The 15,245-nt window shown below is 33.4% G+C and overlaps 1 long non-coding RNA gene across 1 annotated transcript; it reads left to right on the top strand.

Annotated features, from left to right (window-relative positions):
* Window positions 1-2,922: 2,922 nt before the first annotated feature.
* On the top strand, window positions 2,923-8,332 carry LOC132300164 (uncharacterized). The gene is made up of 4 exons (XR_009480296.1): window positions 2,923-3,018; window positions 5,387-5,458; window positions 6,809-7,023; window positions 7,124-8,332. It is a non-coding gene; the product is annotated as an uncharacterized LOC132300164 (long non-coding RNA).
* Window positions 8,333-15,245: the final 6,913 nt, after the last annotated feature.

The raw sequence follows: 15,245 nt of genomic DNA, 5'->3' as shown, positions 1-15,245 counted from the left end.
AATATGAGATATGGAGCTTTTTCTTCCTTATTTATATGTTTTCAGTGTTATAGTGTTCTCTGCTCTCCTTAACAAATGTCTATACCACACAACACTTGCAATCTAGCCTTCAGGTACGCGGTATGAAATCGGCAAAGGGTTGGAAGTGGTGTGCAGAATTCACGAGTTACGTTAGGCTCAGACGTGGGTTTCGTGTAAGCATTTTAATGGCATGGGCTTTGATGGCACTACAGATAATGGGCCTATAAATTTTTTTTTTTGGTGGCCCAACATTCATGGGCCTATAAATTTTGATTTGCAGCATTTGGTTATACATTTTTTTTTTTTTTTGGCCCATCATACATGGGCCTATAAATTTGGAGGCCCCTTATATTCTGAGGCCCTAGGCGACCGCCTTGGTAGCCTTAGGCCAGGGCCGGCCCTGCATCAATATAACGGTATAAACCAAGAGGTGTGGTATTTTACTAGTTTTAGACTAAACAAAACTCTTGTATAACCAGAGGTCATGTTTTAGACTAATACTAGAAAGGTATTATAAATGAAACAGTGTTTGTAGGTCAAAAGGGGTACAAATGAACCAAGAGGCACCAATTTTTTCTATAAATACCCCCACTTGGCTGCATAATTCGCTCAATTCATTTTTCTTTCTTCTCTTCCTCTATCAACAAGAACCAACCCAACTAGGTGTAGGTTCAAGCCATAGGTCCAAGCCACTTAGATCCAAGAACAATAAAGATGAGCCACATTAAAATTGGTTCGAGCCATTTGGTTCGGATTGCATCCAATTCATTATTTATATAGTATAGATGCATCTTTGAGTATTACATAGAGGAAGTTCGCCGTATCCATAAGTTTGAAGTGCTGCTACTTGCGGATATAAACCATTGTATCATAGGAGATAAGCATCATAGAGTCGGTTAGCACCATGAAGAGAGTAACGTGGATCTGGTAGCCTTAGAGTCGGATTTTAGAGAATGAATATGGTAGCTATACTGTGGTTGTAGTGGTGAAGATGGTGGCTGAGATGGTGTGGATACGACAGTAGTTGTTGAGATTGTAAGGAAGATAGAAGACATTAAAGAGGAGAGAGATTGAATAAAAGTATTGGCTAACTATGGTAAATTTAAAGTTAACATTATTAACTATGATTAAGTCTAATAAAGTAATAAAATGTAATTGACTAATTGAGTTTTGATCCGTTAAAAAGTTCGTTGTTTTGGACCGCATGAGAGTCTTTCTATATATATATATATATATACACACACACACACGTATACATATTCAACTTCAACTTCCTTCCTTTTCTGGTTGATCACCCATATTCTATTTTAGGAAGTCTGCTATGATTTAGCATAACTCCAGAATTCAATGAACTTGGACATCCCTTCTTGTCATAATGGTTGAACAATTCTTGGAATGTCCCTTAAATATAGGAGAACTTATAGCACCACATTCCCTTATTATTCTATTACTCAGTCAACTCTTTCCATGATTTTAGGGGTTACCATGTAGTATTTGTATGATGCTTGGATTTGAATTATTTTGATACTGTGGCAATGTTTAAACAAAACCCTAATAACAATATTTGCCGAGAGTATTTCCTTGATCTTCAAGGATTTTATAAGATGTATGGCCAGTTCTGTGGAACTCGCCATACGTCATTCTCTGATTGGTCTTCACAATATTATCCCTTTTAATCCTTTTCCATGCGACGATTATTGAGTAGTTCCACGTGTTATGTCTTAAAAGCCTAAATGGAATTGCACGTATAATAATATCTCCATGCAATCTTTCTAAACCCTTAGAAGATTTTGGAGTAATTGATATAGTGCGGCAAGTTCTATTGAAACTCACTACATGCTTCCTTCCCATTGGTACACTATCCTTCTCTTAAATATTATCACATAAGTATATCTATATGGCAGCATAGTGAAAACTCAATTTCAATGTCTCATGTCACCATATAATAACTTCTTTTTCAACTAATTCGGCAATAATCCAGTGTGGCAAGTCTGCTAGAACTCGCCACATGCCGTCTTTTCATTAGTCTAAAAATAATGGGATAAATACTATCTATAAATACTCTATTATATATTCTTGCTCCACACTGATATTAAAGTAATTGGGCTCTCTCTCTCTCTAAAAGCATTTGCACCAGCCTCTCCGAATTTTAGCTTTCCAAAAATGCCACGTTAGCAATTCCAAGAGCCAGGTAATCGGCTTTCGCTCTCCAGAAACATGCACTTCAACATGCTCTCCAAAAAAAAAGATTAAAATTAAAAATAATGAATTGGAATAAGAAAATGAATTTGTTAAACTTTTTTTTATAAAAAAATATAACCGTTAAGGCAATATTTGTGTTAGCCAAACAGTGTCTGACGGCCAAATGCATTGTTTGTGGTAGAAATTTAAAATTTAAAGCAAAAAAAGTTTAAAAAAAATCAAGTTTTAAGGGAAAAAAAAGGTTTTTTAATTTTTTTTGGCCAAAATCAAAATTTTTTTTTGGACAAACAGGCCTAAATAATATATTTTTTATTTAATGAATTTTGTTTTATTTTTTTAAAAATAATTGATCTCAAAATAACCTATTTTTGGGTTTTTTTTGGAAAAGACTCATGCTGTTCCAGAGTTCTGAACCCTAAAGCCCAAAACGACGGCGTTTTGGCAAAGGAAAAAGACCAAAAAAAAAAAAAAAAATCCCAATCGGGCTTGGGCTTGCGGTATTCCGCGAGCCAAATTGCAAGCCCATGTGGGCCCGCCTAATTACCCCTTACCCGCTGCGGGCTCATTTGGGCTGATCTTCGCGGACCATTTGGCCTGGCCGCTGCAGATGGGCTAAGTAATTAGGTTGTTAGAATTATTATTTTATTTTATTTTTTAAATTATCTTTAAATTCAAATTTTTCAATGACTGCCCCTCTCAACAAAATTCTGGATCCGTCACTGACTCGAGGACCATCGGCTACTTAGGCCTCATATTGACTGTAGCAAAACTCCACCAATCGTTGTCTCTGATATGGTAAGCCGGAATTAATTCATTTTTTTTTCTTTCGATTTCATTTTTTTTTTTTTTTTTTTTTTTTTTTTTTTTTTTGTATTAAGAGCTAGGGCTAATCAATTTTTTCGATTAAATCACATTCTCTGTGTTTGTTTAAGTTTTAAAGCAATTTACGTTTGATTCAGTGATCAATTGAGATGATCTGAGTTCTGGATTATGTAATAAATTAAGAAGCTATGGATAGAGTACTAGATTAGGTGATCATTCTCTCTCCTAAATGAACTTTTCTATCGGAAACATATGTTGAGTGATTAGGAGCTACGTTTGATACGCTGGAATAGAATGAAGTGGAGTGCAGGTGGGAATGAAATGAGAATTGAAAAGAATGGTCATTCTCATTCTGTGTTTGGTTGCAAATATGAAATAATATAGTAATAGAATGATCTTCCTACTTGGTTCTTTTAATTTAAAATCTAGAATGGAATGAATTTTAAATCGAATTCTCCAAAAACAAGAAAAATATACTTAAAAAAAAACACTTTTTTTTTACAATTTATTATTATTATTTTTTTAAAAATGACAGTGGTGGTTGAAGGTGTGAGTGGTGGAGGCGGTGGTGGTTTTGGAAGTGGTGCTGGTGGTGGAGGTGGTGATGATTGTGGTGGGGGGTGACAGCGGTGGCAGTGGTGGTGGCGGCGGCGGCGGCAAAAGTTTTTCAACTTGATTTTTTTGGGAACGTGATTTTTTATTTTATTTTTATCTGGGAATGTAATGGTCGTTTCATAGTTTAAGTGGCAGATTGACTTAGAATGGTTTTTGTGGGAACCAGCATTCCACCTGGAATGAGGTGGAATGGTCATTTTGTGACAAACTTAATTTTATGTCGACAAATTTCTTTGTCAAAACGTGTTGGTTGAGTTGTAACTTTGGTTTCAATATTTGGATTTTGCACTTGTCCGTCGATTCGTGTAAAACATTACTTAGAGTATGTATAACATTACTTAAAATTCAATGACAGTATTAAAATTCAACAAAGTCCCACCTGTCACACTTTTGGCGACAAATCCATTTAGTCCCGGTTAAGAAGTCCTAGCCGTCCGGTTAAGAAGTCCCAGCCGTCGCTCTTTTGCGACTGGTTGGACTTACCCAAATTTGAATAGGATTCTGTTTTTAAAGCCATTTTTGAACTCCTTTTCAAACCAAATTTTGAGAGACATCCTATAAATGTTTTAAAAATTCTTTTAAAACTAAATTAAGGACTCATTTAAATAAATACTCTCCTAAGAGAAGATCTTCTTGCATTGAGATTAGTTATTAATAGACTTTTTAGTGTGCTTTTCTTTTATTTGAGAGCCGCACAAATTACACCGAGTGATTTTATGGTATTCTTCTCAAGACTGATCGACTAGTAAGTTCATCGAAGATCATATCAATTTCAGTCAAGAAGCATGATTTATTTTTCTCCTTTTATCTTCATGAATATAAAGAAGGAGGTTTCAATTGCACTTTGAAGGGGACAAAATGTTCGCGGAGCAGTCGCGTTCTTTCAACAACCCTTCTATAAAGATTGAGGAGCAAGTCTGAAGTGTGCAACAATTGGACGGGGAGTTTGTAGAGTAAGCCTGAGGTGTTCATCCACTAGTTTTTGGCTGAGTGTGAGCTTGAGACAGAATTTACAAACTTTGCTTCGAGATAGTGAATTTTTTTCGCTCGAGAAACCAAGTCTTCATGATTTTTTCTTTCGGATTTCCACGCTTGTTTTAATTGGGATGAAAATCAAAATAATTTGAAAATCGAATAAAGAAGTAAGTTAAACCTATTCACTCCCCTCTAAGTTTATTTTTGGATTAACTCGGGGTGTTCGGGATGTCACGAATCCTTAAGGCCCTCAACAACCTGATTAATCCTCAGGACCCGGAAAGGCGCTTCCCTACTTGAGTGGGTAAGTCACTGTAAGTAGCGGAGGCTAACCACAAAGAACACCCAGCGGGATTCGAACCCCGACCTTGTATTTGCTAAGCTCCAAAGTCCAGCGAGTAAATCACTGGGTCATATTCGAAGTGGATCTAAGTTTTGTGTTTTATTTAAGCTTTCACAACCTTTTTCGTATCGCGCAAATCACACATTCCACCTTTTATTTTTATTCTTATTACCAATCAAAATAAACGCTTCAAAATGTTGGATTAATGGGTATTCCATTCAATTCTCGGATTTTTCCTTTTTTTTTTTTTTTTTTTTTTTTTTTTTTGGGTGGTGTTTATTTATTTTTGTGCATGTTTGCTCGAATCATCTTATAGTTGTTGGCTGAACTTGGGAGTTCGAGTTTAAGCCTTTTCCAATCTCTCGTCATTTATAACATTTTTAGCTGATTCACACATATGTGTTTTAGATTGAGATCAAGCAGATGGCCTTTTCTACGGTTTTGGAGTCCTACTTTAGCAACATGTTGAGTGAATACAAGGTAATCGGTGAACTTAGATTTTTGCCAGTTCTGTTTAGCTCTTCATTCTTTTTTCCCAGTATATAATATTGTTTTTAAAGCTTCACAGTTTTTTTGTGACATGTTTCTGATCTCATCTCCAATAAACAGTTCACTCCCTCAAGTACCATTTTTAAATATCAGCTGGGTTTATGATTTTCAACCCTCCTCCCCGATCCCTCTCCCTATTCTGGCCCTTTAAACTTTGGTAGGGCCACAGCATTTTTTAATGCAATATCTTAAAAGATTGCTTGTAATTTTATATCAAATTAGGAGTACTCAAGGTTCAATTCATTCTGAAATAGAAATTGTTGCTGAGGATAGTGATATTTTCCAAAATTTGGAGAAAAGAAAAATTGAAAAAAGATAAAAGAAAAAAGCTATTACTTGGCAGTGCCTATGACCTTATGTTTCATTTTCAAAGTAGTAACGCCGTGGAAAGAAATGATTCCATATTGTGCTAATTTATATGGAATTTGAAACATCCCCTTTATAAATATTGTTTAATTATCTTTCTAATATTTGGACTGATACTTTTATAAGCTAATATGATTGATCATCTTGCAGCCAAACAGAGGATTGGATGTTTGCCAATAATTCAATTTTAGTGTGGACATTTTAATTGATTTTCCGAAGTAAACTAGTTCTCATCAATTCATGCTTAACTTTTGCTAATCTATATATGCTTTTTAAGCTTGGTTTAAATCTTTAGAGATCTTGACGTTCACAATTGATTATTCCAATTCTCATGAATATTAATATGTTATTTATATACATATTAAATGTCCACTTTGAGAACTTTGTTTTTGTGAGTTAAAGTCCTCAAGTGAACATTTAATATGGGACGGAGGTAATATATAAGTATATAAAAGAAATATGACTAAAAATGATCTCAAAGAAAAAAAAAAAGTTATAGCGAGTTAAAATTTTTGAAATTAACAACTAAAATGGGACAGAGCTAGGGAGTACAAAAGGACTAATATTCCCCAAATATTTACCGGAACATATAATATGAGCATCTTTAGCGATTGGAAATGAAGCTCATTTTTTTTTTTTTTGAGTTCATCATTACCAGTGTATAGATATATTTGCATAGTTGGAATTCTGATTTTTGGAAGCATCTATTGATTACGAGATGAACTATTGCTCGTTTTAGCAAAGCATTCATTACATATCACCATTCTTTTATTCCCAATATACTTTCAATATATCTTTGTTCAATTCATGTAACACGTCTTGACAATTATTCAATACTTTTCTTACAGAACATCTTCAGTCACTATATATATATATATATATATGATGTATCATCGATTTTACTCGTCTCTTCAGAAAAAACCGGCGAAGTAGAAGAAGACAACCGATTGGATAGATCATAGAGCCAGAATTTTTTTTATTTTGGAGACGAGTCGATTTGGTGACGAGGAGAATGTGAACCTTCTGAACCACTTCATCCTATAGTTGACAAAGGAGAAGGCGAACCTTCTGAACCACTTCATCCAATAGTTTATAAGAATCTTTTGAACCAATTCGGTGGAAATAGCAAGGTCCATAGTATATATTATATATTCATGTGTTTGGAAATAACAAGGACGATAGTGTATTTTATATATATTGATAGTGCTGAAAAGTCGTTTCCTTAACCAGGTAGGTAGCTCATTGACAATGGTGGAGATGCCAGACCATTCCATCAATTTTAATGTAGATTTACGGAGTGCAGTAACTTTCCGGCGCCCAGCATCGGAAAATCACCTATGGGCATTTTGGAGTGAGCCGACTCTCTGTCCTTGCAGTAAGCTCTCTCTCTGTCTCATATCTCTCTTAATTTCTCACTTCATTTCTTGTTAAAATTTTCTATTAATAGAGAAATAAGTTCTTCCATTAATTTGCTAGTATTTATGAATGAAAAATGACTCAGAAAAGAAAAAAAAAAAAAAAAAAAAACAAATTCTGTTAATCCGATTTTGCAAACTGACGTCCATAGCCTAATGGGTTTTTATTCATTTGATACAGTGAATGAGTCCCACACTACCCACTGCATCGAAGGGGATAAATCCCTTCCGCTTTGCATATTTTTTGAGTTAAAGAAATAAGTTCAAATGACATATTCTTTATTTTGACATGGAAAATTTTAATGTAGGTGGTAGTATTACCGATTCAGTAACTAGTGTTGGCTTTTGCTCTGATACCACTTTGTTGGAAATAGTGGCCTAGTTACACACACAATACTATACTATTTGGAAGAGAATAGAAATGGAGGAAAATACTTTTTATTTCACTTCAATCTATTATTTGACTAGAGTACATGAATATATAGGCCTCACATATGTATGTGTAACCATTACATTTAAATGTCCATAACTCTCCTATCTCCCACTAACATAATCTTCAATATGCATAACTCCCACTAATATAGTATTTGTTAGGCTTAACTCTCATGACTCTTTATTTTACATAACCTTAACTCCCACTAAGACAATTTACTACCCACTAACATGCTAAATTAACACATACATCATGGATACAAAAATACTTGAAAATACTAAATACTAAAATCAAGTTTATTTTCAACACCCCCCTTTAAACTTGATTTTGTAACTTGAAAAACCTTCTTATTAATCTTGGGGGCTTGATCAAAAGTTCGATAGTTGATCTTCAATTCCACCTCCTTCAATAGCTTCAATCTTCTTGGCCATTTCCATTGATGTGTAGGGCTTGTGAAACTTCTTCAAATGCTTGTTTGATATCGTCACATAATCATATATCATCCTCTTTATACAAGCACACCATCGATCTTTTTTCTTCTTAAATTTTTTATGGATCTTCAACTTCACATATACTTCTTCTTTAGAGTCAAAAAATAATTTCATATTCACCCAACCTGTATCAATTACAAAATTCTCCAAACTATTTTTTAAAAAATAATATGAGAATTTCTTATCATCCTGGGCTTCAATCTGATACTTCTTTGGAACAACTTTCTTTAAGAGAAGTTCATCATTCTCCACAAAATAAGCATTATTTGATGAATATGAAGAAATAATAATTTCATCAAATAAGTCAAATATAACTTCTTTCAAGGTGGAATTTGTAACCATACCTAAAGATGTTAATTCACCAACTTGAACTTTTGCCTCTTCTTTAGCACTTCCTTCTTCTAAATCTTCTATTTTCACTTCATCCTCCTTCACTTTTTCAATCTCTTCTTTAACACCTTTTCTTACCTCTTCCTTATTCACCATTTTAAATTCTCCTTCAACTTTTGAATCTCCAAAATCTTCAACTTCTTTTGCATGATACACCTCTTCATTCTCCACAGCTTTGTCTTCAAGACTTTCATAATCATCTTTCGTAAACTCATCATTCTCAAAGCATTGTACCCAATACTCCATGGGTAGTGATTCACCTCTATGATTGGAAACGATGGTCTCGAGCATCTTCCAAATACAACTTGGAGTTTTGGACTCTCCAAAATACTCCCAAATTTCTTGATGTATTGCCTTTTGCAACACTACCAATGCCTTATCTTTTTTCTTTTCATGAAGCTTGTTGGACATGCCATTCTTTGGCTCTTCTCCAACAACAACCCACAAATCGCATGCTTTGAGGTATGAAGTCATGATGATTCTCATTCTCTTGTAATTAGAGAACATCATCTTTTCACTAAGAAAATACATTTTCTCCCCTTCATCATCATCAAGGAGAAACATGTTTTTCTCAAATGTTGAACCTTCTAGGATCAACTTCGTCTGGCCTTCAGGATCGTCTAGGCTCTGATATGAAATCTGGCTTTGAACATGAAATCTGGCTCTGATACCACTTTGTTGGCTTTTGCTCTGATACCACTTTGTTGGAAATAGTGGCCTAGTTACACACACAACACTATACTATTTGGAAGAGAATAGAAATGGAGGAAAATACTTTTTATTTCACTTCAATCTATTATTTGACTAGAGTACATGAATATATAGGCCTCACATATGTATGTGTAACCATTACATTTAAATGTCCATAACTCTCCTATCTTCCACTAACATAATCTTCAATATGCATAACTCCCACTAACATAGTATTTGTTAGGCTTAACTCTCATGACTCTTTATTTTACATAACCTTAACTCCCACTAAGACAATTTACTACCCACTAACATGCTAAATTAACACATACATCATGGATACAAAAATACTTGAAAATACTAAATACTAAAATCAAGTTTATTTTCAACAACTAGCACTCCCACCACCAATCAAAGGATTACAGAGAAGACCAAAAATGCGCTTCTACACTTCCACAATAATTGCAATCTGAATCAAATTCTAATTTAGTTTTGGGCACCCATCACAACAGAAACAGGGTGTGTCCAGCTTGAAATTTCAGACCAACCTTTTGTTCTAACTGAAGATCCCGATGAACGACTTCTCAAGTATAGGAAGCATTGCTTGGACTATAAATTTAATGTGGATGGTGTAATACCCCGATATTTTAAAAAGGATTTATTAATTAAATTAATTTATATTATATTATTTTTATTATTTTTAAGTGATTTGTTTTATTTAATTAGGTGCTTGATAGTTGTGATTTGTTTTATTTAATTAAGTGCGTAGGTAAATTGTATTGTTTTAATTAGATTATATATTTTGTAATTTTAATTGTTAAATTTATATGGTGTTTGATTTGTGGAATGCTAGTTAGTGAAGTGTTTATTTGATTTGCGTGATTTTATGTTGGTGTAACTTTATTGTTAATTATTGGTAGCTATTAAATTTAATTTCATTATTTTAGGTATTTAAGTTATTTGGATTGGGATTAAAGGAAGTTGGATCAACGGATGTGGTATTGGGCTTGAAGGAAGCCTTGTTGGGTTAATTGGTAAAGGCCCGTGGTTGGGAGGATATTTAACAATTATCTTTGCATAATTATACCTATATAATTACATGTGTATATTAATTCATTATTAAATCATGTGTAGGGGCATATATGTCAATATAATTATATATTGATATATATAGGTATATATAATTTATTTAACTAATGGTTATATATGGAAGGTAATATATATATATATATTAAAATATATGTATGTATATATATTATTTAAAAGATAAATATTATTTATTTTATATGATAATCCTAATGGGAAAAGGATTTAGGTTTTTGGATGTGTATAAATAGACATATAAGACTTTAGGGTTAGGAGTTTTTCTACGTTAGAAAAATACGAGAATTAGAGAGAGAAGAAGAAGGGCTAACGAGGAGGAGGCCGGATCAAAGAACGTAAGAGGAGACCGGATCTGGAAAAGAAAAGGCGAGTTCTTCTCTACTTCTCCTCTTAGAACTCATAAACTTATCACCTTGATTATTGAAATAATAATTGTATTGTATTGAATTAAATTATTAATCGAATTAGATGAGCATGTTTATTTTTTTGAAATTTTTTTTATAGATTTAAACATGTGAATATATGTATGAATTGTTCAGATAGTTTAAATATTGTATGTGAGGGAAGGTTAATTAAATATTATTTCTGAAATTTTCTTATAGTTTGTTTTAACTTTTTGTAGCGTGATTAATTAAATTAAATGGACCAAAATATAATTACATATATTTAGTTATGGCCAAAATTAATAAATTAAGCTTGTGGATTTTTCCTAGAATTTTCTGGACTGATTTGATATTTTTTTAGAAAAATTCGGATATTTAGAATTATATATATAAAATTATATATGTGCAAATTAATTATATATATATATATACTGTCTATGTTTACGCACTGATGGTAGTTTAGAAAGGCGATATTCCAGTGTGGTGCGGCCTATGCTAAAAGTATGTGCATGTGAATCTGGGGCATTGAATTTTGAAATACATAATAGATTGATTTAGTGCATTAGGGTGTATAATATGTTGATGGCTACGCTGATCTAGACCGTTGGATGAGGTGGATGATGGTGGATTGATTCGCTGCAGCGCACCAGCAGGGACGCGGTACAACTAACCAATAGGAGCGCGCCGCGTCAGCAAGAGGAATAGCCAGCGTGCGTGGCAGCGCGTGGCCGCGCGTGCGCACGCGTGGCAGCGCGTGTGAGCGTGCGCTCACTCTCTAGCGCGTGTGAGGGCGCGTGTGAGCGCGTGCGTGCGTGGAAAGATGTGTGGAAGCGCGTGCAAGGTGCTTCGGAGAGTGTAGAGGCGCGTGGTAAGGTATTTGGTGTCTCAAAAAGGTCCGGTAAAGTCCGGAGAGGTTCTAGAATAAGTCTCGATGTGTTCTAGTTTTTCTAAAGGCTGTAGAGTGTTGCTAAGATATGTGGTAGCCTTTAGCGTGTGTAACAGAATAAATTAATGATTATTATAGAAGGAAATGAATATATATATATATATATATATATATATATATTTATTTATTTATTTATTTAGTTATTTATCTATAATCGTACATGAGTATATGGTTTATTTAACTTGCGATTAGGATGGAAGGAAGTAGTTATATATATATACATCTGTATATGTATATATAGTATGGAAGATATTACATACGTATATATTACATAATATATTTGTATATGGATATCATTTAAGATAATTATTATTATAAGTCTTATTTGGTGTATCTGAATATGTGGGTTATTAATTATTGACATGCTTATTATATGCATGAGATGTGTATGTGTGATTTAGCTTATTAGTTAAGTTTAAGGTTGGTACATGGTTGAATTGTAGGCATGGATGAGTTGCCAAAGGCTTAAATATATTGCCTTATTATTCGTATAGATAAAATACATACGTGGAAAGTATGGATGAATTGCTAATTAAAAGTATAAATATATATACTTGAGGAGGCATGGTTGAGTTGCCAATATATAGATAAATATATTCATAATAGCATGGTTGAATTGCTATAGCAAAATTAAATTGCTATGTATGTTAGATGATTAAATTCATCTATGTGTACGGTAGGTATGAGTTGGATTTAAGTTAGATATTCTTAAATTAGAATAATCTAGTGGTTACATATTAGTGTATTACTTGGTATATATTAATAAAATATTGTGGGTGGAGACATGAATGATTTGTGAAAGTTTAAATTTCTGAACATGTAATTTAAACAATCAAAAGTATTACTAGGTTTTGGATTTTAGTGGATTATTCATTTAAATGTAATTTATAGCTAAAATGTTAAATTACTGGTTAGGTTCGAATTAAGGTGAGTGGAGTGTATTTTATAGGAAACTTATAAATGATGGTTTTGGTTTAGGTCTGATTATTAATTAATCGTTGGTAAATGGATTTAACAATTTAATTGCACCTATTAATAGATAGGATTATTGTATTGTATAAAAGTATTTATATATATTTATAGCATGGTATATTAAAGTTTAAACTTTATCAGGGTTTGTTTTGATATAGATGATTTGTTTATTGGCTTTCAGAGGTTTGGTAGAGGGAACTTGTTCGTAGGGTTTAACCCGCGATTTATTTTTCAGGTTGTTAGAAGGTCAAGTCTCAAGGTTGAGGATCCGCAGTTGGAGGACTTATCCATTCTTTCTATTTATTTACAAGTAGGATATTATTATTGTTACAGTTGAGATTAGTATTTATTTGGTTGGAATTCTACATAGTAACTTTTGGTTAAGGGGTCCTTGAGTTACGGGATTCCCGAACTGTAACCATTTGGAAGTTATTAATGGATTTACTATTAATTAGATTTCTTCAGCGTTTTATTTTATTCTTTATTTCATTTTGTAATCTGTGCTTGTTTAAATACTTTAATTGTTTTGATATTCCCTAATTTTGTGCGCGAACTTGATCAACCCGTGTTCCGAAATTAGGGTATTACAGATGGAGCAGAAGAACACCTTGGAATTCGTGGCCGTGTGTTCCGCCAAAAAGTGCAAGAGTGTACTACAGATGTGCAATATTACTCTAGCAAAGAGTACCCACAGGGCAACTTTGCTCTAACTTGCAATATTTCTGCTTCTTTTGCTTTCCCCATGTTTCACACATCTTTCCATGACTACGTTGGAGTACTTGAGTTCATAACTACACGTTTCGTAGATTTATGCGGTATCTGTGCTTTGATTTTAAAGCATACGCACCTGGTTCGTTGAAAACTTCTTCTAATTAATTTGCTGAGGAGCTGAGATATGAATGCAAGATATTTGGGGATGATTTGATTTTCCATTTCCATCAATTCAAATCTTACAAAATTATTCATTTCTCTTCTCTTGCAGAAAGCAGAAATGAAAAGTTCTTTATGTCGTCGTTTAATTTTTAGGGTAAGTTACAGCTGTAATATGCAAATAAATATGAGATATGGAGCTTTTTCTTCCTTATTTATATGTTTTCAGTGTTACAGTGTTCTCTGCTCTCCTTAACAAATGTCTATACCACACAACACTTGCAATCTAGGCTTCAGGTTCACGGTATGAAATCGGCAAAGGGTTGGAAGTGGTGTGCAGAACTCACGAGTTACGTTTGGCTCAGACGTGGGTTTCGTATAAGCATTTTAATGGCATGGCCTTTGATGGCACTACAGATAATGGGCCTATAAATTTTTTTTTTTTGGTGGCCCAACATTCATGGGCCTATAAATTTTGATTTGTTGCATTTGGTTATACATTTTTTTTTTGGCCCATCATACATGGGCCTATAAATTTGGAGGCCTCTTATATTCTTAGGCCAGGGCCGGCCCTGCATCAATATAACGGTGTAAACCAAGAGGTGTGGTATTTTACTAGTTTTAGACTAAACAAAACTCTTGTATGACCAGAGGTTATGTTTTAGACTAATACTAGAAAGGTACTATTAATGAAACAGTGTTTGTAGGTCAAAAGAGGTACAAATGAACAAAGAGGCAGCAATTTTTTCTATAAATACCCCCACTTGGCTGCATAATTCGTTCAATTCATTTTTCTTTCTTCTCTTCCTCTATCAACAAGAACCAACCCAACTAGGTGTAGGTTCAAGCCATAGGTCCAAGCCACTTAGATCCAAGAACAATAAAGATGAGCCATATTAAAATTGGTTCGAGCCATTTGGTTCGGATTACATCCAATTCATTATTTATATAGTATAGATGCATTTTTGAGTATTACATAGAGGAAGTTCGCCGTATCCATAAGTTTGAAGTGCTGCTACTTGTGGAGACCATGAAATGTAGTACTACTTGATATGTTAAAGAGTGTTGTTATTGGAATTTTTGGCCGTATTATTGTCTAATTTTTGTTTGGATTATGGGCTTGATCTTCTATCAAGGATGAGGAATTGAAAAATGATTAGGAGAAGGTAAGAAAAGAGAGTAGATGAGAAACATAAAAAGCATTGGGAGAAGGTAAAAAAAAGATCAGCAGCTCTCAGACAACAGTTATTACAATTTGAGGGCAAAAAAGTTATTTTTATGGTAAAAGAGTTTCAACAAATGTTTTGCCAAATATAAAAAAAAGTAAATAAATAAATAAATTTGTCATTAAAAATTCTTCGGAAGTATAGTTTCCAAACACTACGCATAAGTGAAGTGGAAGATTCATTCGGCTTCTCCTTTTCTTCTAGATAGAAGCAAAAGCAAAAATTATATCAAACGAGACTATAATATCAAATACTAGCCTCAGTCTAGATTTTTATTTTATTATTATTATTTTATTACACTATTTTACATATTTAATTAAATATTGAGTTACATACTTAATTAATTATTTTAATATATTATTATGTATCTAGTAACATTTTAGTATAACATCTGTCATATCTTAAATTGTCAAACAAAGCATATACTCCGTA

This window comes from Cornus florida, unplaced genomic scaffold, assembly GCF_030987335.1.
Source record: "Cornus florida cultivar Cherokee Brave unplaced genomic scaffold, ASM3098733v1 CherokeeBrave_3.0.0_Hap2_Chr03, whole genome shotgun sequence".
Classification (NCBI taxonomy): domain Eukaryota; kingdom Viridiplantae; phylum Streptophyta; class Magnoliopsida; order Cornales; family Cornaceae; genus Cornus; species Cornus florida.
This window is presented reverse-complemented; position numbering and strand designations above follow the sequence as displayed.